Source organism: Cavia porcellus, unplaced genomic scaffold, assembly GCF_034190915.1.
Source record: "Cavia porcellus strain 051 isolate PalLab524CR breed Dunkin Hartley unplaced genomic scaffold, mCavPor4.1 scaffold_2, whole genome shotgun sequence".
Taxonomy (NCBI): domain Eukaryota; kingdom Metazoa; phylum Chordata; class Mammalia; order Rodentia; family Caviidae; genus Cavia; species Cavia porcellus.
In genome coordinates, this window is record NW_026947485.1 from 28,227,850 (window position 1) to 28,252,518 (window position 24,669).

Consider the following 24,669-nt stretch of genomic DNA (forward strand, 5'->3'; position numbering starts at 1 on the left):
ATTCTCAGAAGCCAGCTATGATCAACAGCACATCAAAGCGCCTGACATTTGCCCTGGGCAGACCCTTCATGCTCTTTCCAAAGAGCATCCACCCACTTTCTGCGATGATTAGTATTGATACTTAGTGAGCAATGACAATGCAGCACAAACAATAAGAAACACAAAGGCACTTTTTCCCCACCCAGAACCCAGAGACAACAATAACTGCAGCTCCCTGTGTCCGTACCATGGTTCAGACCCTGTGCTGACCAACTGACAGGCCACCTTCTCAAAAACAGGGGTAGGTGAGAAAACATAGGTATCCCCATTTTACAGATAGTAATGCTGACATTCAGTCTTTCCAAGATAGATCAGAAGGTTCCAAATGAGCTGAGCTCTGAGCTAATATCTCACAATGTCTCCTACTCTTCCATAACTCTTCGTGATGGGACAGAGAAAGTCATGGGCTTTGACTGATATCTAAGTCGTTTAGCTTCAACTAATATTTGAAAAGGAGAGTCAACAAAGAGAAGGGAAAATCTGAGTATTTCACTTGCGATTATGAGCAAGCTTTGCAAGTGTTCTACAAAGCAGATAGACAAGGTGGACAGAAACAGGAAATATCAAGAAAGAATGTAGGTCTCTTCTTTCAAGACAGTTGTAACTATTCCAATAAAATGTAATGAAATAATAAAAGTGGAAATCAGGGGGATTTTCATTTTCTTCTCTGTATTTATTGCCCACAAGTGCCTTCCAACATAACATTTTCCCAGGTCTGGGTCAAAAATGAGAAAAAGAAGGACATTACAAAGATTATGATTTTGGTAAAGCTAAATTTGTTCACTTTAAATGGTGATTCTTTTTTTCTGAGATTGTTTGCTTTTTCTTTTAGCATTATGCTTGTCCTTCGTAGAAAATTATGATAGAAAATATTCATGTATTTCTCTCTCTTTTCAAATTATCCTTATGTATACAAGAGTTGTCCTCCTGTTAGTTTTTCATAAACCACTTTTTAAAATTTTTATTCATTCAAAAGAGTCTTGGGATAGCTATTTCTGATTTTTTCTAATTTTTTTCTTATTAGTGTGTACTTTTTTAAATGTATTAAGTTATTTTGAAAGGAATAAACTATTAATTTTAGGGCAATCACATATACATGCTTATCATACTTAGTATAACTTTATTTTTCTTTAATTTTTTAAAATCAAGTCACTTCCAAGTCTTTGTACTATCTACCATCACTGGTAGAAAAGTGTGGAGAAGCAACATCAAAAAGGTTTTTGGCAATGTTGAAAGACTTTAGTAAGGACAGAATAATTAGCTAATGGATCAATGAGTCAAGTGAAATCTAGCAAAATAATATTTTTAATTTATTTGTTATAGAGGTAAATTGATATAGTAAGAAATCATATCTTTGTTGGACAACTGAAAATTTATTTCTCCTTTGAGAAGTGAAACTTTTAGATATGTGTATTTAAACTTTTAAATAACTTTAAAAACATAGTTATACATAACTTAAGCATATGTATCAAAATTTACATTGCACCAAATAATGCTAAGTAACTGATAATAAAAAAAATTAAGCTAATCATCTGACCTTATGGAAGTAGCCTGACAGTCAAGGAACAAAACCTCTATTGTGAAAGGACTCTATCTCAAGGGCAGACTGAGGGACAATTTGGCAAAATGAAGTTTAGGCTTGGACTAATTTCACATGCTAATGAGAACCTCCTGATAAAAGCTGCTTTATAATGGGTGCTAACCAGTTGGCAGATTAACACAATTCAGACCAAACAGAGAAGGAATTCGTCATGTTTGTCATAAGACCATATGGTTAGAAAGAAACTGGCAACATCTTAGGGGATATATTTTGAGACAATACAGTTGAGCATCCTTGACAAATCGGAGCACTACAGTGTAACAGCTCTCGCAGAGGAAATTGTGCAAAGTTCCTGTGAAACTCCTTCAATTCCTTTCTGTAGCAATAACCAGGCAGCTCCACAGTCAAAAGATTCCCCTACATGAATTTGAGCATCACTCAATTTTCTCTTTTGCAAAATTAGGAAACTAATAATATCCGTCTTCCAGGAATGTTAGGAGAATACAGCACATGTGAGACTTCTTCGTAAGCTATAAAACAAATGTTGGTTATTTTGATGAGGATGAGCTGGTAATGATGAAGATTATGAAAATGGGGATGATTGATGAATTCATCTCCTTAGAAGTGATAAACAGTCTGCACAGTGTACACAGTCCTGAATTGTGATTTTTTTCTTCCAATGTTATGGTTCCTCTTTCGTTTTGAAAATTTCTTCTGCTTGCCATGACTGTGGACAAACAACTAAACAGTGTGAAAGAAAAGATTTCTAGAATTCTACCTGCATATTAACAATGTATGATTACCAGGCTTTGAAGACAGTCACATTAGATGGAATTCTCCTTGTCTACCTGATTTACTCTTTCCCAAGTTCCCAACCCCAAGGAGCCTGTAGAAGCTCGGGAAGAGCAGATATCTCACGGGGCTGGGTGGTGGGGAAGATGATATTGTGGCACCTTCCATACCGCAGATGTCTTCCCGTAGGTGTGTGGTTTTCAGGATAAAGCTAACCTTGGCCAACTGATATACAAAATATTTTTTTCTGTCTAAAATTATACTAACATAGTCTAATAATATTATTTGGTGGAATCATAAGCAAATTCCATAGGTCAAATTACCAGAGTCAAAAATAACCTAAATGCTACCAATTTCACATGGCTCCACCTAACACTTTGCTCAATGTGATCTTTAGCATGAGGGCAAAGGGTTTGAATTTCAGTTGACAAATGGACTTCAGTTCAGATCTCATTCTGCCATTAGTAACTGCTAATTGTTGAGCAATTAATACAGTCGTGGAAAAAATAAATGAAAATTACAAATCAAATCTATATCTATAAGAAGAGAAGATAGTAATGTAGTTTTGAGGTGGCAAACAATTTTGAGAATTTCAGTTGCCAAAATATCACCCTCTTTGGGTAATTTCAGTCATCTGGAACAAAGCAAAGACAGAAGTGAGCAAAGGAGATTTTTTTTAAAAAAACAAACACCAAAACCCCAAGCCCCTCATTCCACAGACGTGATAGAAGCACAGTGATTTGGCTAGGACTACTGTGTGTAAAGGCTACATGAATTGCAGAATGAAACAGTGTAACTTCCAAGGTCAGATACAGAGATTTAAAATATATAGCAGCATTTGCAGAAGATGTAGGTCTTCTCAGTGGCCGGACAGTATCACCATATTGCAAGTTGGTGTCACTACTTGAAAACACAGAAACATGTGCATTACCACATGGCTACTTCCACATTAATAAAGGAACCATTGAACTAAAGCCTTAGTGCAGATGCTTGTGCATCCGATGCCCACCGCTGCTGAGGAGGCATAAAGGGCTCCTTGGACCACCTGCTCATTGTGGCCACGCATGAGAGCTGGGTGTGTCCTCCAGGACAGCTGGCTTGTGCAGGGAGAGGAAGGTCTAATCAAGTTATTAGGATACATAGAAAAATAGCCAACACACAGAATCAAAATAAAGAGGTTGAAGAACCAAGAAATTTGAGAGCAAAGTCTAGAAGAGTCCAGACAGTGGGCCAGATGAATATTGAAAACAAATTCACTACTTGGGGTAGGTTTTACACAATCTGACTACGGGTGTGAGTTGACAAACAGACTCCTTTTAAAGACACCAGAAAGCGATGAATGAACTTTGTATGTAAAACTCACCCAAGGAGGATGCCTCAGTTCCAGTCAAGGGTAAACTCCAGCTTGTTACTAGAAATGAAGATAACACAGTGTTAATTTTAAGTACAGTCAGTATTTATTCTGAACAGCTGTTAATACAGCAGTTTGAAAGAAAGCATAGAATTTGTGTTCAGACAAACTGTCATCTGACTCAATTATGCACTAGTCTTGTGTCCAAGAGTACATGCTTGAATCTGTGAGCTTTAATTCTTCATGTTTAAAACAGGGGCATTCATACCACCTGCACAGGACTGCATGAAGACCAAATGGGTCCACAGAAGACAGTGCTTTGTATTTGGTGAATACACAATAAGTGTTAGAATGCTTCTCTACTCTGTATTGATGATTCATTTATTAGTATCTAAAATAGTTTCAGGATTTATTTTGGCTTCACAAGTCAATTTCCCTTCTAATAGCTGCTGGACATGCATCTCTTCCTAATCAGGCTTCCCCAATTATTCTGCCAAAGCAGTGTACATTGTAACCCTCTACTCAGAATCTGCATCTGAGCCTTATTTCTGATCATAGTGCAGAGTATCCATCAGCTGAATGTCAAAGCTAGGAAGAGCTTATTGTCAGCTGGTGGCAGCAGGGAAGAAAAAAAATCCTTAAAAAGCAAGAGTAACCTCCCCCACACCTGCCAAAAAACAAAACACAAAGCTGGCAGCCCTCTACCTCCCAGGGTGAGCAGCTGCTCGGGGCCCCAGCCCCTACCTCTCCCCATCGATCAGCTGCTCCACACTTCATCCTCCAGAGGAGTCCATGATGGGTCTCGGATCCCTGCTCTCTGGACTTATCAGGAGCAGACATCTGTGGCCATGTCTGTGGGGACCACCCAGAGGGCAGCTGGAGAACCCTGGGGCTCCCCAAAGAATGTGCAGAAAGGTCAAGGATCACATGCTCCAACCAGTTCACTAAAAGCATCTCAGGGAGACCCAGTGAAAAGGTCAACTTAAGATAGTGACAGGGCACAGCTTGAGGGGGAAAGACAGGAGGGAACAGAAGAATTTCTTTTTTAAGTAGCAAAAAGTACATCTGTTTCTGGCTCAGCTTAGACTTTCAAGTCTGATTTTTATTTCGATGGCATTTCCTTGGCTTTTCCAATTCATGTCTAAATCACAAAATGCGGCCATTGTGCGCTTCTGGGCTTGCGTGTGCCACGGAGCACAACACTGCAAACGCGTTTTCTCACTTCATTAAACATTGCTTGAAAATGGCATCCAAATGTCCGCTCTCACCATCCCGTCTGGGAGAGGAGATTGTGTTACTTTTCCCCCCAGTGGGAACAGAAGGAACAGTGAAGTCACAAGCTGTGATGTTTAATATTTTTCAATTTCACATGTCCAGCTCTGCAGCCGTGGTCAGCCATGCCACTGCGTGGAAGAGCTCAGTTGTCCCGAGGAAGGTCTCATGTGGCCTGCAAATCTCTGATCTCTGCAGCAGCAGCCAAAACTGGCCTCAGCCCTGGGGAGGCGTTTGCACTTCACTGGGTGAGGTGCTGACTGCACTCCCACAGGCAGGCCAAGACGCGTTCTGCTGACTTAGAAGATGCCACGTAAATTAGAACTCATGTAGCCATATGGTTCAAACCTGCGGGTCATATTTTATACACAAATGACTATGACAGGCGGTATTTTTGTGCTGACAAGTTGTATTTCATCCATGTTTACTTAGAATTCCGTGCTATCATTAAAAGGCAAGGGATAGAACTTTATTCTAGTTTTGTGCAAAAACTTCATTAAGCTTCCTTCCTATTAAAAGAAGAAAAATCCACCCAGGCAATTTTTGTTCCCTCAGTGACTTGTGTTATCCAAGTATTTAGTGTGATGGTTCTGACATTAAGAGTGTAACTGTTCTTGAGCCCTGGTTTCTATAGCTGGCCAATGGAAAGTGGGCTGAATATCTATTTTATTCAGGTCCCAAAAGTAGGAAGTATATTAGCTTACCAAGCACCCCATGCTGAGTGACTGCTTGTGTCTGAAAACAGAATTCATGAACTGAACCTTACACAACTTTAGGGAGAAGAGCATTTCCGGTTCAGTAGCCTGTAGCTTCCAAGGCCTCTCAGTTAATAAAGAAAAGAGTCACTGGGATGTAATCATGCATACCTGTAACCCTAGCACTCTGGAGACTGAGGCAGAAAGATCGAAATTTCAAGCCTAGCCTGGACAGCTTAGTGACTTAGCAAGATCTTGTGTCAAAATCAAAATAAAAAGGGCAAAGTATGCAGTTTAGTGCAAAGGCTCTGGGTTCAATCCCACCTACCACCAAAAACAAAAGAAAGAAAAAGAAAGAAGAGAAGGAAGGAAGGAAGGAAGAAAGAGGAAGGGAGGAGGGGAGAAATGGAGGGAGGGAGAAGAGAGGAGGAAGGAAGAAAGGAAAGATGGAGGGGAGGGGAGGGAGGGAGGGAAGGAGGAAAAATAGTAAACAAAATTCTATCTGGGTCATCCTACAGTCTTCAATCCTTCAAAGACAAAACTTAGAATAGTGCAAGTTTATTAGAATTCTGATTCAACCCACAATCCTGCAAGTCTTAGAGACTTTGTGACTATATTAAGGTTGTAGGAACAAACAGATTTCAGCAAAACCTTGAACTGAAAAAGGAAAAAAAAATACATACACAAATACAATAATACCTTCTGCTTTGGGGAAAATGCCTTGGACTTCCACACAATCACCTCTTTGCCTTTCCAATCCAAAGTGACCCTATTTTCTGAAGTAAAACCAGGCAGAAAAAGAATTTTTGTGATTTAAGAATGAACTGATAGATAATATTCCAATGAAACTATCAAAATTACAGCCACTTTGTGACATATTTGACAATGGGCTTCTCCTAGAGTAATTTCTCACATTTAAATCAGGACTGCACTCAGCACCCCAGGCACAGCTCCTGGGGAAGTGTGTTCAAGAAGGCCTCAGGGTCGTCTCTGCACAGGAGGACATCAGGTCATCTGCTCTCAAGCCAGGAGACCTGGGTTTGAATCCTGATCACATGCGTTCCTCCCTGTAAGCATTCTCATCTGGTGAAACGGCACAAAACACACGTGGCTGACAGGCTCACTGACTGCTGTTCTGCTGTATTCCAGCTGAACACTAGGAACTGTCAAGGGGTTGCTTCCCACAAGGAGAAACAGGTAATGGCTGACATCTGATTTGACCACCCTTCTCTTCTCTTGGCATGTCTCTTTTGTCTTCCCCAGGTATTTATCTTTCAAGTCTTCACTGACAATGGCTTAGGGACTGATTCATCCCTGGTGTATTTTAATGAAAGACTACAAAACCTTAAAGCCTTGAAAGACTGAAGGGAATAATTTGCCTTTAATGAACATGTGTCATTCTATTATAAAAGTAATATATGATTACTACAAAAGTGAAAAATGCAGAAAAGTAAAAATTAGAAGAATTTCCCATCATGCCGTTACCCAAATAAAAGCTCCATTAGCAGTTTGCTGTCCCTTCAATATGGTTTTTACAGTATTAAATTGGGATGATTATGTTATTCTCAGTTTTGAGTTAGAACAGAATGCTTCTACAAATTTGTATGCTTCTTGTCATTTAGCATCGTAAGTCAGAAGCATTTTCCACATCAACATAAATTTCTCAAGTAATCATGTTTGATGACTGCAAAGTAAGTGACTCAATTCTAAAGTAAAATTGCATTTAAAATGTGTTGCTATTATTATTATTATTTGTATTGATCAGCGTTCCCTTTGCTGAATAAAATACCCAAACCTATAATTTAAGAAGCGGTTTAATTTAGCTCACAGTTTCTGAGGTGTTCTGGCATGGCTGGTGGGCTCCCAGGCAGGCTCCCATGCTGAAGGGTTCATTGCTTACTTCATAGCAAACAGAAGCAGAAAGCAGAGAAAAGTGCCAGGTAATAATACTCGCTCCAAAGGCAGCCACCAATGACTCACCTCCAGCTGGGCTCCACCTCCTAGAGAGCATTCGGCTTGGAATAGTAGTGGATGAATCCACCTGTGAGACGGCACTCCTGTAATCCAGTCACTTTTCCAGGAGTCTCTTAATCCAGTCAATCTGGCAATTAAGATGGCAGCACTTCCAGCTCTAGCAAATGCTGGAGAAGATAAATGTATGCAATCAAAACTAAATGCAAGTTCTCTGAGGGTAGGGAGTTTTTATCATGTCTCTTTTTATTCCCTGCCATAATTTTGATACATACACTAGTGCCTGGCCCACAACCAGACATTAATAAATAAAAATAAAGAGGATGAGTATGTAGCCTCTCAAATCGCTTTCCCTAGTGCACCACTGAATCCTGGATTGCTATAAACTCCTTCTGCAGAAGGACCGAAAAGTAACTTAATCTCTGCAGGCTTTCATTTCTTCCACTTGCTAAAATACAGTAAGAGTAAATAATGACTCTTAAAAATGGCAATAGATTTTTTTAAAGTACTATTTCCCACTTACCACTCTCATGGGCATGTTTTAAAACTACAAGGAAATCTGAGACCACTTCGAATTGTTTTGAAAGTTATTCAAAAAAATTTTTAAATGCAAGATATGAAGGCATATTTGTGAGTCTCTGATCCCCAAATGTGTAAATATTTTGGAAACTGCCAATGAACAAGAGAAGTACCTCACTGGTCTGGAGATGGTAGAATTTTGTCTCATACGTGCAAAAACCTGGGTTCAACCCCAGTACCACACACACATAAAAACATTTATCTAATATAAAATTAAATTATAAGAAATCTTTTACATTGTTCAGGCAATGGTTTTAATTCCCAATGAAACACATGTAAAGATTTTTACCCTGTTAATTTCTAGAAGTATCAACTGTTATAAATCTATTTAAATCCTAGAGTCTCATACTAAGAACTACAGCATCAATGGTTCAAGTTAAGAGTCAAAAACAAGTCTACAAAAAACCTTAAATAATAACTGAATAGAACAAAGAGATTTTCTGAAATCTTCAAACCAAGTGGAAAGTCTCGAAGGTGGAAGAATATTCCCCTCTAATCTAGGAGCCACAGAGAATTTGTCCTTGTATTACTGAGTACAGTGGGCCTCTGTACACATGGGTTCCCCACCTGCAGATTCATTCAACCACAAATTAAAAATACTTGGGAAAAAATTGCATCCATAATGAACATGTACAGATTTTTTTCTTGTTATTTTTTCCAAAAAGATATAAATAATCTAGGGATGGTTTGAAGTGTACAGGAAGGTGTGTGTGGTCTTATGAAGATATTACCACCTTTTATAAAAAGGACTTGAACATCTGCAGATTCCACAAGAGTCCTAGAACCAATCATCCCTGGATATTAAGAGACAACTCTAATTCTTAGTACATTTTTTACCCTTCCAAAACTTAAAGATGTGTGTGCTTGCGTATCTATTGTATGAGTGATTTGAAAACAATTTTAACGTGGACACAAAAACTATTAAAACTTAAAACACTATCAGTGTCATTGTCAACCTCTTACATGAGCTTCAGCACAAAGTCCAAGGAACCGAGGGAGGACATGCACTGTCACATGCTTTCTTCTGTCCCAGCACACAGGACAGACACCAGATGATGGACAGGTTCCTTGGGCACCCGCAAAGGTGAATGAGAGGTTGTGAGATGTAACCCTGACTGACGACTAAGGGAAGTGGGGAGGATCCATGTGATTAAAAAAGAGGAGCTAGAGAACTTCGGGGATTTTAAAAATTAATATTTAATTATGAGAAAGAATGTTTATGCAAGACAGTGACCTTTTTTTTCCCATCTCTACTGGGGCAGGTCAAACGAAAATGGTCTTAAGCTCTAGCAGAGTGGGTTTAGGTAAGGAAGAAGAAGGAATTTCCTGAATGTGGAGGTCGTTAAAAACTGGAATGAGTTACTAAGGGAGTCTGTGGACACTCTTCCTCCGGGGAACATTTAAAAATAAGATAAATTTTCATCTGTCAGGGAGGGTTTAGAAGTAATCCAACCAGAAGGCCTCTCAAAGCATTTTCCAGCCGTAAGAACTGACGACCAAATTCCCTCCAATTTTATTTCCACAGTTAGCTAGACATAAGATAGAGACTAGAAACAAAATTCAAGATTTCAGATAAAGTAACTAGAGGCTATTGCTTTTTGTTCTATCGTAAGACTGCACATTGCCTACAAGGCTAAAATTGTAATCCTTCCTGGAAACCACATCAAGGAAAAAGTTCACAACTCATAACTTGGCAACTTAACAACCGTTCAGACACCTTCAGTCTCATCTTGCAGATGCAAAATGCCACAGCCTCCGTTATGCTTTTTTTGTTCCCTTAGGTCCACTGAACACACCTTTCCAGTTTTTAATTTTATCTTTCCCAGATCGTCATTCCAAATATTCCATTTTTACAGCTAGTTGGGTTCTCCAAGCAGTGTTTCAAAACCTAACCAAATACTTTCCCAGCAATTATTTGGCAAGGTTTCAATCTTAGCTATATCAAGCTTAAAAGCAAGCTCACATTTTGAAAAAAAATTGTGTTCAGGCACATTCCTTCCTTTATATTTTCTCCTGAGTTTTAATCAAGCCAATCAGTGGATTTCTTTATACCTCCAAGGACAGAATATTCTGGCACTAAGTGTTGATAAAACTCTCTCCTGTATAATTTACCAGCTTTGTTTGACTCTCATGGCTTCTCTCTCTTTAAAATGCTTAAATCTCCTTTGTTTCAAGCCAAAACAAGAATTTTAAAATGAATTGTTAACTGAGCCCGCCTCCCTGATCACTGGGGCCTCCTCCTCTTCATTCTTGGCCCGGGTTTTTCTTTTTCCTTTATTTTCTCCCTCCTCCTCTTCACCCCCTCACCCTAAGATATTTGTCAAAAGTTCCTTCTGAGTTCTCTAACTCTTTTGTCTGATAGGAACACTCTGAATTCAAATGTAAAAACACAGAATTTGGCTTAAGTAAGAAAATGAGAGACTGAAAAGAGGGAAAGAGCTTCAGCCATGCTGAGCTACGTGCTTTTTAACAGTTATCTCTTAAACTGAGCAAGAAAAACCCTTGCAAATCTCAACTGGGCTCCTGTCTTGGCAGGGTTTGGACACAAAGAGATAAGAGACCTCCTAGAGAGACCACATGAACTTATTCATCAGTTGTGAATCAAAGTAGATTATAATAATTCAATTATTCATGAGACTATCACGTGTCTACAACTTTGCTACCAGTTCTGAAGTATGATCATCAAAATAAAAGAAAATCATTTTTACTTTTATCAAAGCTTCTTAAAGAAGTTTCAGTCTTGGGAGGGGTGCAGTAAGGAGGAAGATCAGTTTAGTCTTTATTCCCCATGAGGAAAATGAGAGAAGTGTGTTCTCTTGTGGTACCAACAGAGGAAACCAGGATCATATATTGATGTAACTTGCCCAGGGCGGGCAAAATAATTGTAAAGTTCTCCACCTCCACATGTGGCATATCCTTTTCCCTAATTAATATGGGATTTATCTGTATAAATAAATAATGAGATAAAAATTAAAATTAGCTATATTTATATTTGTACACCAAAATATACAAATTTGAGCTTATGGATTATCCTTCAAATAGTAAAACACATTACTATTGTCATTACTACTATTTACTAAAATCATTAAATATTTAGCACGTGGAGAACAGATGATCAATAGGTATCAATCTTCTTGGCAATGGTTGGTCTCATCAAGCCTTTCCACCTATGAAAGCCCAAGACTTACCTGGAGACAGTGTCAGCTCCAGGTCTCCTGCAGCTATCCAGAGTTCAACTTTCCTTTCTCAGAAAAAGAGATGGTGATAACAGGAAAAGGTAGAAGTGGAGGTGGAGATAGAGGTAGACAGAGATCACAGAGCATCCTTTGAATTGGTCCTTCCTGAGGAACACACTCGTACCCAAACATGATCCATGATGAACAAACTATGCTAGTGCACTGCTTGTTGAGTGGTTAGCTCTGCTATGCAAACTGCTGGTCCAGTCCTTCATGGAACAATCCTTGGACTGATACGTTGTTCTTAATGGAACAGTCTTGGGCTGATTATATTTTTGCCCCTGAAAGCACTGAGATGTTCACATAAGTGTATTCAGACTTTCCATCTAGTCATTTCTTTACTTCCTTTCACCCAACCACCACTCTCAGTAAAGGAGAATCTTTATTTTTACACATACTCTGAGCTTTTTGCCTTGAAATTTTTTACCTAAAGACAACAAACTGGTTCTGTCTTGGTTCCTCCCTTCCCCTTATTCAAATACAGGTAAAATGCAGAAATACCTCCAGGGCACCATGTCCTGTGTCAAAACTTCTAGAAACGAGGCCCATTCTACTCCAGCAAAATAAACCACTCTTTGAACAAGAGTCCAAAAGTTAGAGGAAGGAGAAGATAAACACTGCCCATCTCTTCATAAATTATGTATTATCTGAGCCTAGAATGCCCCAAGGGGTCATGAATTTAGAGATCTCAAAAACAACAACAAACAACCAATATGTGGCACCTTGTGTCTTAAAACTCATTACAGTCCCAGGAATGAAAGTATAAGGAGAAAAAAAAGAAAAAGAAAAAAAATAGTGAATAAATTATTTAGAAGAAAAATATTTTCATGATTTTTTGCATTTTTTGAACTTTTCCCAATAGTTTCAAAACCAGTAGAAAGAGAAGGAGCCCTGTCTCCTAAATTATTCCTTGAATTCAAATGATCTGTGGTCCGGGATTGAAAGGATCCTTCATGCCTTTATGAATTAGATGGAAAAGTACGGAATACTCTGGTCTTAACGCTTTCTTCTCTTTCTAAAATGTCCTAAAGAAAAGCAATAAGGTGATTTACTCAACACCAACAGAAACTATTTTTTAATCAGATTTTCAAATTAATGAAATCCCTATTCCTTATACTGGGTTAGCTATTGCATTTTTTTTTTTTAAGTGCTGGCCCTTCTCTGGTATCTGCAATCTCACATGTTTTTCAGAGCAAGCTCCCAAAGCATTTTGTTCCTCTGGCCCGAAGCACAGGGCCATGAAGCTGGATTAGGCGGAGCTGGCGTCTGACACATGTTACATGTACATGAACATGTGGCACGAACTCAGCAGCTGTGAGCTCCTCGGGATGTTTAGCTCATCCCAGGACCCACAGGGCCTCCCTCCTGTAAGCACTCAATAAAGCCCGATCAACTAAATGAACAAATGAATGAGCAATCATGTCTAAGGCACCTAGGGACAGGCCAACCCCCTCCTTCCCCTGCTGCCTTCCTATCAATCTCTGCTGAGACTCACTCCCAGACCATTTGCTTTCCCTAAGACATTTTAGTAATCAAAGGAATGCACTCCATTCCAAGAGTCCTACACATTCTGTTTCTTATTTCATTCTGAGAAAGAATTTACTGAAGAGCCCTCTCCGCAGCATGTGGATTGAATTTCCATTCTCTTCTCCCCATTTCCACCTTTCTTTTATTTCTGTCTCCATCAGAGCAGAGCACTCAATATGCTGCAGAAATAATTTTCTGCTGAATGAGGTTCGGCCATAAGTCAAGGGCAGATTTATTAAGGCCCCGGCACAGTCTGCTCCCCGGCTCACTGTGGACATGACAGTTTAAATCTTTGATCACCCTTAGACATAACCCCTTCACCGCTGACCAACCCTGATCTGTGTGATGAGTAGCCCTGCCTGGCACTGGAATTAAAAACTTCTAAACCCAGGCAAACAGGAGGGCATCTTCTCCAGAGCCCGGGGGCACCCACGTGCCCAGGGACATCTAAGGTATTTCTACCCACCCCACGCTCCCACTCCCACATCCACACTCTGCTTTCCCTGCTGTTTTACCAGAACCTCACTGTCACCACGCCCATGTCACGGGAAAAGTTCACGGCCCTTTGTGTCATCAGGGTAGCTGTTTCAGGTAGTAAATTACTGGGTGTTCTGTAAGGAATTGTTGTTGTTTCTCTCAGTTTTTCATGTTTCTGTTCTTAATGATTTTACTTTCCTATGACAACACCCCAAATACCTGGGACTGTATTAATTAGTCCTTTACAACCCCCTTAAGAGAAAAGAAGGAAAAATGAGAAAAGATGAACAAAACGGAAACAAAGCTTTTGTAAATAAAGAGGGGAAGAGAGGTTAAAGGGAAGGTAGGAAAATGGAAAAAAATTTTAAAAGGGTCATGATACATCCTATACAAGCATAAATTCCCTGTGATGACTGTGATCGTTATAAACACCTAAAATGTACCAATAAATTTAATTTTTAAAAACCCTTGAATCAGCCCAGTGGTAAGGTTATATGGGTGTTGTGACCATTACTTTTATATGTAGTTGATGTCATAATTTACATTTTGGGTAGGTAGTCACTAGCATGTATGTATAAACACTTTTCCTTCCCAAAACAATGCTGGAAACTGCCATTAGGCATCTTAAAATGCTTATACAAGTTTGAGGTCTCCAAGGGAAGAATTCTTCCATTCATAGTAACAAAAGTAAAATATTATGTGTTTCAGACTTCTAGCAAGCACATGGCCTTGTTTCTGGTGCCTTGGCCCGCATTTCCCCCAAAGATTCCTTGAACAAAAGATCCCTATTGCTATTCTTCCCATGGGAGTAGCACTTTATACGTATCCAAGTTTTCTCACATCCCTTACCTCCTTAGAGTCTCACCATCATTCTTCTATAGAGCTGTTACTGCCCTCATTTTACACATATGGAAATTGAAGGCCTTAACTTAGTTGAAAAATTATACACAAATGTAAGAAGGAGACTCAATCCTTAAACTCAGATCCTCTTTGAAAGTATAGTCTCTCCACAAAGTTTTACCTTTTAAAAATCATAACAATCTGAACAACTTGTAAGTAAAATAGCCCTTTGTAGTGTAGGTACAAATTCACACTATACATGAAGGTATTAAAAAGATAGGGGAAAAAAACTCAAATTCCAAAAAGATAACCATTTTGGAGTATATTCTTCCAGGCTCTTTTCAAAAAGAATGTTGTTCAAGGTACTAATTCATTTCATTCAAATATGTTCACCAAATTCTCCTTAAATGTATACTAATAGGAAGAAAGAATCAGACAGGGACAAAATTGAGGCAGTATTGCTAAGGAAAACAGTTTAGCCAGTAGGATTTCTCCATCGAAACACTACTTTGATGATTTTGCCTGAAATTAACCTTAAAGACTTTCCTTTTCTACTTTAAATGTTAAAACAAGCAGAGCCTGGGAAACTACTTTTGAGAGTCACAGAAAAATTTGGAAGCAAAAAATAAACTTTGGACTAGATGATTAGTATGTAAAACGTTTAGGAAAAGATTCAGGCAGGAAAGAATGGTTCTTCCAGGATGGGAGAAATCTCCAGTCAGGGAGCCCTAACTTTGGGAAGTGAGAGTACCCAGAATTGGGGGAAGAGGAACAGAGAAGAGAAAGTAACTACAGAAAATTGCCAGGAATTTGGGGGAAGATTTCCCTTTACACAAAGAGAAATTGAAAATCATATCCAAGCAAAACCAGCACAACCACTATAAACTCATCTACCACAGTATCAGCCACAGGACATGTTCCTCTAAGGTTGTAATTACTTCTGGAAAAAAAAAAAAATAGAAGACTTTTGGCATCCAGCCAGAGAGGGGCGTCCTCAGAGGAGAGCTAGTCAGAGAAGTGCTTAGAGGACTCATACATCTTCTGTTTTTGTTTAGGTAAATACAATTTCCTGCTCACACCCAGTCACTGCCAGGGACACTTGAAGAGAAATAAGAACACATTTTTCTTTCAGCAAAAGATTAATTGTGCATCCACTGACTTGAGTGCTGGGGTGCTCCTCGGAGCCTCACAAACTCTGCCTGGAAGCACAATCCTACAGAAAGTGCACAAAGAGCTGAGGAGAGCAAAATCTCGAGGAACTAACTGGGTGCTGTCAGGAGAAAAGAGCAGGGAGCAAAATAACAAGAAAGTGCTTGCAAAAGACACTGCTTCCCACCAGGAGGGGCTCACTGGACCGCTCTTAGGGTCCCATTAGTCCTGCAGCAACAGCCTGAGTTTTATCAAAGGGGAGAAACATCTGCAAGGCTGCCATTGTCCCCTCTCCAGTCTGTTGTGTGCACCTCGTGGCTGTACAAGGTCATCTACAGCTTACTTGTGGGGGGTTTCCATTATCTGCTAAGTAAGCTGGGGAGCTCTTGCTTATAGAAAAGTCACATCCATTCTTTCCTTCTTGGAGCTTTCTGCTTGGGTCCTAGCAATGACTTCATGCAGGCGTTTAGCTTGGGTTTCACGGGACATTTGGCCATATCTGCTAATACTGTAAACATATTTTAAGTCTATGTTCTTTAGCACCTACTTTTCAGGATATGTGTCTCATCACTTGCTTTCATTTTAAGCACTTCAAAACTAATTTTTGTAATTGAATTTTATCTCATAAATTCTTATTGATGAAAGCAAGTTGCCCACACATACATTTGAAAAGCCTTTTTCTCAACATCTCTCCTAAAATGCCTTAAAAGCCAAGAGTATGACAGCCACATGGGAACAATGAGGATAACTGACAGGTTTTGTGCCTGAGGACTTTCTTCCCCTTGGGCCCTAAAATTTCTGAGTCTTTGGGAGCCTTCAGGCACAATGACTCTGGTTTAATAACTGTGAAATGCTATTGAACTGGCAATAAAAAATATTCTCCAGCACCAAACAATATGATACTTAACAACGGCCATCACTCCTGCCAATCACAGGGCATTCACAAAAAGCACTTGAGTTCCTTTAGCAACGAGAATGGCCCCTTGTAAAATGTGTGTACACAAGCAGGAGGGTTGGGCATCCGCAGAAGTGATCTGGAGCCACGTACCAAGATTTGCATTGCACCAAACTGCTGTGTTTATGTTAGCCTAGAAGAAAAACATCGCCCTTGTTTGTGGAAGATAAATTAAAACAAGGTTGTGCGCTAGTGACCCTGGTCTCGACCACATGCATTTTTGCTCTTTAAGTTGATCATACATAAATTAGAGTACTTATTCTATAGGTCCACTGAAATATTCCCAGGGTTCCTTATTTGATGGACAGTTTTGGCAAAGTAGCAAGTTATTCCACATGAAGGTGATTATTTTTTAAGTGAAAGAAGTGAGTAGGGCAAAAAAGAGACCTCACCTAAAATAAACAAGAAAGGAAGAAAATGCTGTTTATTTAAAGCTGAGAAGAGTTCCTTTCTGGGAAAGAGTCTATAAGCTCTAGGGAGCCGTCAGCAGGAAGGCTAACCAAATGCCCACTCCTGGAAAGTCATGAACCATATTCTCTTCACAGGCAGTTATTTTCTACATGAGACCAGGAGGTATCCTGTTTTAAGCAAATTGGCATTTCTAAGAATACTTATGTAGGGCAGACCTGGTGCACATGCACCCTTAAGTATTTAGAATAAATTATCTCTCCAGACTGCCAAATCTTGTCTAACAACACAAATCAAGAAATAAGGACAGAAGCAGTATAGGTCATCTCAGATGCTGTTTAGGTGGAAAAGCTGGTTATGCAGTAGGCTGAAGTGATAGTCACATTTTCACGATTCTTCTGCTGTGGGCCACTGTGATTCTTTACCTCTGCTTGGAGCAATTGGGGATTTGATGCAACACAGATAACACTGTAAGTTGGTTCTTTCCCAGACAGATGGGGGAAAAAAAAAGAAAATTCTTACACAGATGAGGTGAATTGGCACAGAGACTGATGAAAAGGCATATGACATGCAGGGTTTTCTTGATCTTGGGCTCTCTGGATTGCAGCGTGAAAGTTCCAAAAGGGTTCAAAGATGAAAGCGACTGCAAATGGAGGGGTTCTTGGAAGTATAGTGACAATTCTTCTTTGAATCTGACACTATTAAAATATTCCCCAGATTATACAAACAGCATTTCTTCCATAAAGATGAAATATTTAAATTGATTTGATCATTTTATGGAATAAGGTCAACACCATCACAGTGGTTTCTTAGGAAGCAGAGTTCCTCAGTAGATTCTGTGTCCCAGAGAAGAGGAACCTTTCATTCTCTACCTTTATCTCCCTCAGATTCTCCAGCCTAAGGCCCATACCCAGCAGGTATGCCAACAAAGTTGTGCCAACAACCTGTCTCCACTTTCCCAGTAGCTGAAAATGTTACTAGTTTAACCACGTGAAATTGCTACTTTTGCAGGCCAAATAGTAACAGTTTCACATTATTAAACCCAACAGTTACTGACTACCCTGTACCAGAGGATGCCTCATTCATTCCATCAGGACTTCCTAAAGAGTCAGAGGTACTTCTGTGTGTGTGTCCACCACTCCAACCTTGACCCCCCATACAGGTGAGCAAAAGAGCTGTAGCTTAGTTAAGAGAGTGCCAAAACCAAGAAGTTATGAAAATAGCTTAATCTTGCATAGTAGCTCCTAAACCTCTCATGTGGGTAAGCAAAAGAAACCCGATATAAAAAACCATAAGCAAAAAGGCTAATTTAGTGGCTCATAAATTGGGAAGTTAAAGGGTAGAATCTTTTACAAATAGGAGCCCAAGTAATGGCATTGTTCTCTCCATCCCCTCCCCTCTTTTTCTTCTCCTTCCCTCCTCTCTTCTTTCCCTCTCCTGTCCTCTCTTCTCCAACTCTTCTCCTCTCATGAATGTTGGTTTCATTCTTCCTTGTCAAAGACTCCCTCCATATGCAAACTGCTATCCAAAACACCTCAAATCTGCCTCGGTGTACACACAGCAGCTCTAAGGAAAGGAGACGATTGACCATACAAGAGCCATGTGCCCAAGACCTGTGATTAGATATAGTAGAGATGACCAGGCCTAGATTATTCCCTCCCCCTTGCCACTGAACTAGACATGAAATTCTATGGTTGAAAATCCACCAAACCCATCTGGAATACAAAAGAAGCAATTTCTTAATGTAGGAAGATGGTAAAGAGAAAGGAGACAAAATCACAGATATCTAATATTACTGCCATTCCCCTCACATAAGCCACTATCTTGCCAGAGAACTGTATGACAATTTATTTGTAATTTATGAGCTGCATCCTTATTACCAAGTTGGTATCCATAACACTGAAAGACCAAGTCACTACATAATCCAATTTGGATGGCCCGAGTCTCCCCAGCCCCCAACAATGAGATGTATCTCTTCTTGCTTCTTGCTTCTTGTCAAGGTCAAGGGGCTACAACAGTGAGTGCATCTGTTTGCTGTGTCAAATAGGCTTGTTCTCCGTGTGAGTCAGTTATTTCTGATCTGTGTCGTGTCTGTGGACAATACTGACTGGGTATAGTAGAGCACTCCTTTACTCCCTGCTGCTGGAGAAGCTGAGACAGGAAGATGGCTTGCATGATCCAGCAGTTCCAGGTCAGTGTGGGCAACATAGATAGCAACACCTTATCTCTTAAAAACAAATAAAACAACCAGGAGAAATAAAATGCAGATCAGACCTGCTCAGAGTTTCAGAATCAGGTATCCATTATTTCGCCACACAGCAAAAGCGTGTGGGCATTAGTACCAACCTTCTATGCCTCAGCAAACCTGCAGCAAGTAAGAGCCAGAAAGCAAGCTGTGTTGTGCAAGGAGCCCAACATCCCAGGCATTCCACAGTTAGTCTGGAAGTGTAAAGGTCATCAGAAGATGAAGTTAAGATAATCCAAGAATTTCCTTTTATCATTACAATTTTACCCAGGGATTTATTGAGAGTAAACAAAAATACGTGATTAAAAGCACACTTAGGTGTTTAATGAATATATATTGAAATAAACTGCTTTAAGTTAAGATAGTTTGGCCTTTGAATTGAAAGGCAAACATGGCATGATTGGTAGACTTGGTGTTTTCCCACAGGGAAAGTATGAACTCTGGCAGCAATTAAGAAATCATGAGCATGATGTCCTGGCAGACTGTGGCTGTGCTTGAAGCCCAAAGGGTGTGCCTGCACCCACTGTATGAGGCAGTCCAAGAGCACAGGACGGTGGTTGAGGGCAGACATGGTTGTCAGGAGCACCCTCACTAAGCAGGTGGCTCAGCCTGTGGGCACTGTTAGGTCTCCTCTAGTTTCAAGCCTATTTTCTTAACAGAAGGTATGGTATGACTTTAATATCCTGCCATGGCTCCTGACAGTGAAGATCAAGAGCAGCCTGATAGAGAACCACAGCAAGTTCAATGAGACTGGGGTCAAACATATATTGAAAGCATCTGGCCCTCAGGCCCTAACCCAGCACTTCATGGGATGCCCACCAACTGGATCACATAGGGTCCCAAGAACAAGGGGCTACACTGGGCCCTGGAGACATTGTTGGCCACTTTGGTGGACATTTCAGCCGCAATGGGATTGCCTCTGCCTTTCCCTGGGGAAAATCTTTCCTTGCAGGACTGGCTGCTCACAAATGAGCTTTGCCTGGAAAGTTTTATAACCCACGCAGTAAGCAGAAGTTCACGGTTGCTGGCTGTGGGCCATTTTATACCAACAGCAAAAGTAACTGAAGGAGAAACGTGGTTACAAGAGATAAGGAAGGGGCTGATTGATAAAGAATGTTCTTCCCATTTTGTAGAAACCACCTTTCCCATTAGTAATACAGGGTATTATTCCACACAGTGGGATAAAACAAAAACACTTATAAGAGTAGCAATGACACTTCTACAGCATTTATGGTGTGCCAGGAACTGTTTGAAGGGCTGTCCATATACTGACAAATTTAGTTACACATCCTTTTGTGAAAAGCATTAATGATGACCCCGACGTTTTAGATGGGGATCACATGGCTGTACAAACATTTGAAAGCAAGCAGCCCATGTCAGAAGCCTTGTATTTTATAAATAAGATGTCAGATATGGAATAATATATGCACTCAGTACATATTATCATAATACCAGTGATATAATACATAATCAAGATGTTACAATTAATAATTACTATTACCAGGATTGTTACTGCAATGAATTAATACTAAAGATGTTCTGATTTGACTAAATGAACATGCCCCCAGGCTCTGATCTTGCTTCCAACGAAGGTTACCAGTTTACTGATTCACCAACACTCCTTAGATTTTCTGGTAATTCATTTTGAGACCTTCAGATAAAATTCAAGACTATGTGATCACAGAGTTGATACTTACGTTTCTGAATGTTAAAATAGAACAACTTTTAAAAAAGAATCTGAAACCTAAATCTGTTTTTAAAAAAAAAGAACTAGAACGATTTTAACTATTATCAACCATTATTCAAACATAGTTTTCAGTTGCTTCTCTGTGCAGCTCCAGAGGGGAAGTGTTTATGATAGCACTCACCCAAGACAAACAGCAACCATCACAATGAAACCCAGCTGGCCAGATTTCTGCAGGCGGTTTTTAAGGATGAAGATTGAGAAATGCACTATGGCCGGTGTCAGAGTGTTATCTCCACCCATCAGCAAGTCTCAGGACCCACTGTTTTCAGTGCTGAGTGACAGTGTGTTTTGACCGTGTATGGCACAGCCAAATCAGTTTTGGTAATGCTGGTCCTGTGTGGCAATAGCATGTCTCACTCATAGTCTTCTGACTGTCTCGCTCCAACCCTACCCACAGGAAATGGGCCAGGAAAGGTGAAAAGCTGTTTGCTCCTGATGTGTTGCTAGCATTGATTGAAACTGGGGGTTGCCAGAGCAACTTGTAGGATTTTGGTTTCTTTTGGGTTTCTGGTTTATGTATACATTTATTTGCATTTTACCCAGAGCAATTTTCCCAGTGTCATGAGGAGGAACTGGCAAACTAAAGATTTTATCTGAAGTCTTGTTACCCCTACTAGAGTATGCATTGCCATTTTAAGAAGAATTTCTATCGACTGTAAATTATGGCATGCAAGTGTCTGTGAAGCTATTAATGTGAAAAACAGAAGCTGTGGCATCCATTTTAAGTTTCAAGCATAGAAGAAAAAATGTCTCCCTTGTTTAGAAAGGTCCTGTGTTTCCAACAGTGTCCAAAAAGGATGTTTGTTTTAGGCAGAGGGAAGGCAGGCAGGCAGAAAGGCTTTTTTAAAAAGTGTGGCAGATCATTAATAACCAGTGAAAGATGGACTCAGGAAGCCTCACAGCACATATTTCTAAAACTGAACTTCATTCAGTAATATTCCAAAGGAATATTGTCCACATGGATTTTCTATAGCCCTAAATTCTAACCCACAATCCCTTGTAAACCTCATGAAAAACTGCAGGCTTTAAGATAGCGTGCACAACTTTTGATTATCTCGTGAGAAGAAAGCAGTCTCTTTTCCACCCAAATACAGAAATAAGTTGTGCTTTGTTTTGTCATTATCACTTAGAGTTTCATCCATTCTGATTCTCTAATCTCACACCTTGCAGCAAAACGCAGACAATCCAGTCCTTCACAAGTCGTTTAGCTTTTATAATGTAGAGTGTGCCATACTTATTTTAACAAATTTTAGACCTGTTTCAGCACGACAGAATTTATCAGCCTATACTTTTCCAATTGTGGTTTAGTCTGTATAAAATAAGCTTTCCCCTGGGAGCCCTTGGGCATGGACAGAAGAAAACATGAGGTCTACATTTGGGCTGCAGAGGACAGAAGAGAGAAGACAATTGCCTAATGAACCACTGTACACACAATTGGTAACAGGAGCGGTCCTCAGATCTGCTGGAAGATGCTCCCACCAGCACTTAGACCTGGGCATGAGATGAAAGGGGATAAGACAGGAGAAAACATTTTGCTAACTCTGCCTCGTCTGGGAACCGCGTGCTGGGAACAAAGGAAAAGTGTCAAAAAAAGAAAACTTCCAAGGGGTGAGAGACATTGCATTTGCTTTATGCAACATCGCCTGAGGAGGGGGACAAAAACAAGCAAGTAATAAATAACATACCCAGGTTTATCCCGAGCCCAAACATGTCTCCGAGTTGAAGGAGTGCAGACATTCCTTCCCTTCCTGACCCATGGCTGTGAGCAAGCCACTTGTCCTGGAAGGTGAGTGACTTTCCTGTCTGAACACCCGGGCTTTCAGTTCTGGATAAAAATATCTGTACTGGTATTTTGCAGCCTTGCCTCTAGCGCCCTGATGAGAACAAGCCCTACTTGTTTAAATATCAATTTCTCTACTCCCACCACCCCACTTCCATTCTATCCTCATCCTCCAGTGTTTTTTTTTAAGCCCATAAAGGAAATGTCACCAAAACATAAGGAGTTGGTCATTAGTATGTCTAACGGTGGACATTTTTTATGTAAAGCTCTGAATCTATAGTGAACAAAAGCAACTGTTCAGAACTCTCAAAAAAAAAAAAAAATTGCCCAGCAATTTTAAGTAAATGGGCAAGATTAATGGATTGTCATATAATGGGAAAGGAAAGTATTAGGGAAAAAAATGAAAGTGGCTCCACAAAATTAGTTTGGAATTGGAGTCCACCTGAAGGCCCCTCAGCCAGAGCATTACTGTCTGCAGTATTTTCAGCTAAGTGGTATATTAATTTGAAAGCCATGCCTTATAGGGACACCCAGCACTTAGTGGTTGGTTTTATGTTAAAAATGCTTAGTATGAAGCCTGGGCTGAAAGTTTGCCCAAACATCTCATAGCTGATTGCAAACCCGAGTGCCTGGGGGCTCTGAGTCCACACCTCAAGAATGCTGGTGATTGGGGACTTTTTGGCTCCACACCTGGATTTGTCAAGGCCTCTTAGCGGCTGCTGGGAATGTGCCCTGCCTGGGGCCCACAGCTCTCCCCATCACCCCTCTGACAGATGAAAACACAACAGGGTCTGTTGCCTGACTGACACATTCCTCTCCTGTCTGCCTCTGAAAGGACTTTATTTAACAGTCCTGGAGTCGAGCTTTTGACTGACAGATTGTGAAGGGTAAAAGTCATTCAGTTCCATTAAGCTCTGTAACTGCTCTGGAACAAAACACCTTTAAAAAAAAGTGCAGGGGGAGGGGAAAATAGAGCTGCGTGAGGAGTGGGGGCATGAGCTTTAGGGAGAAAAAAAGGGGATTCTTTTCAGGTTCAAAAACAATCCTTCTCTTTGCTTTCTGTCTATCAATTAGGGCGGCATTCCCAGAGGGAATACAGGCCTGGCCTCATTGGTGTCATTCAGCTGCCAGTCTACTGACAGGGACACCAAAGGGCCTCATGTAGCGCTGCGGAAACTGTCTGTCAGGCCATCAGCAGCTGCTATGACGACATTGCCTCTGTTTTTCTAGGACTATTATAGAGGGGGGAGTTTACTTCAACAGAGTCTAAAAGTCTCGGCTCCAAGTCTCTGCTCATATTTTCCTTTCACAACCCCCTGCATCTCCTCCATCCCAGTATGAATTTCTTCACAAAAACAAGCCCAGACTTCCTTGCCTGCCTGGCTACGGGGTAAATAGGACCTCACCAGCCAAGGCCACACTCTTGAGGGTTAGAAGAGGCTTCTGCTTATGGGAAAACTCTACTCTTGACTGACTGCATTCAATGGCTCGGGTCAGACCAGTCCAAAGAAGCAGGGTTTACAGTGAAAGGCAGCTCGCTGGGCCCAAAGGCCCGCACAGGCCCAGAGCTGTGTGGGGAGCAGTGTGGGCCCTGAAGGTGGCTCTCAGCCAAGCCTCAAGGTTGTTTAGGTTGCTGTGGGTTTCATTCCCCCTGAGTTTCACTTGGAACCTGAAGCTTCAGTAGAGTTCAAATCTCTAAGCCAAACTCAGCACCAAGCAACCACTTCCCATTTGTCTGTTTTTCTGCCTTGCTCCTTGCCTTACCCAAGGGCAGACTCACAAGCTAACTTGGGTTTATTCCAAAGATTCCTCAGCCTGGGCTGCTCGCTCTGAAGACCCAGGACTGCAGAGGATCAATATATTTACTTGAGTGTTCAGGGGTGGCCAGGGGAAATCCCGCTGTTCCTTTGTGCTCTGCTCCCACTCACCCACTCCAGATTCTGCCCAAGATTGGGAAAGGTGAAACAGTTAGGGATGTCACCCTGCAAAGGCACATGGTCGCCTTTCTATGTTCTGATGGCTGCATCTGCAATTCCTGGTGTTTCCCTGAAAGTCTTTCACATCAC

The 24,669-nt window shown here is 40.6% G+C and overlaps 1 long non-coding RNA gene across 1 annotated transcript in view; it reads right to left on the reverse strand.

Annotated features, from left to right (window-relative positions):
- Positions 1-24,669, reverse strand: part of LOC106027265 (uncharacterized) — an 80,090-nt gene that overhangs the window by 18,311 nt on the left and 37,110 nt on the right. Inside the window, exons 2-4 of the long non-coding RNA XR_002790698.2 lie at positions 7,670-7,830; positions 4,467-5,342; positions 3,735-3,782 (exon numbers count right to left, since the gene is read on the reverse strand). This is a non-coding gene — a long non-coding RNA (uncharacterized LOC106027265). The remainder of the gene's footprint in view (positions 1-3,734; positions 3,783-4,466; positions 5,343-7,669; positions 7,831-24,669) is intronic.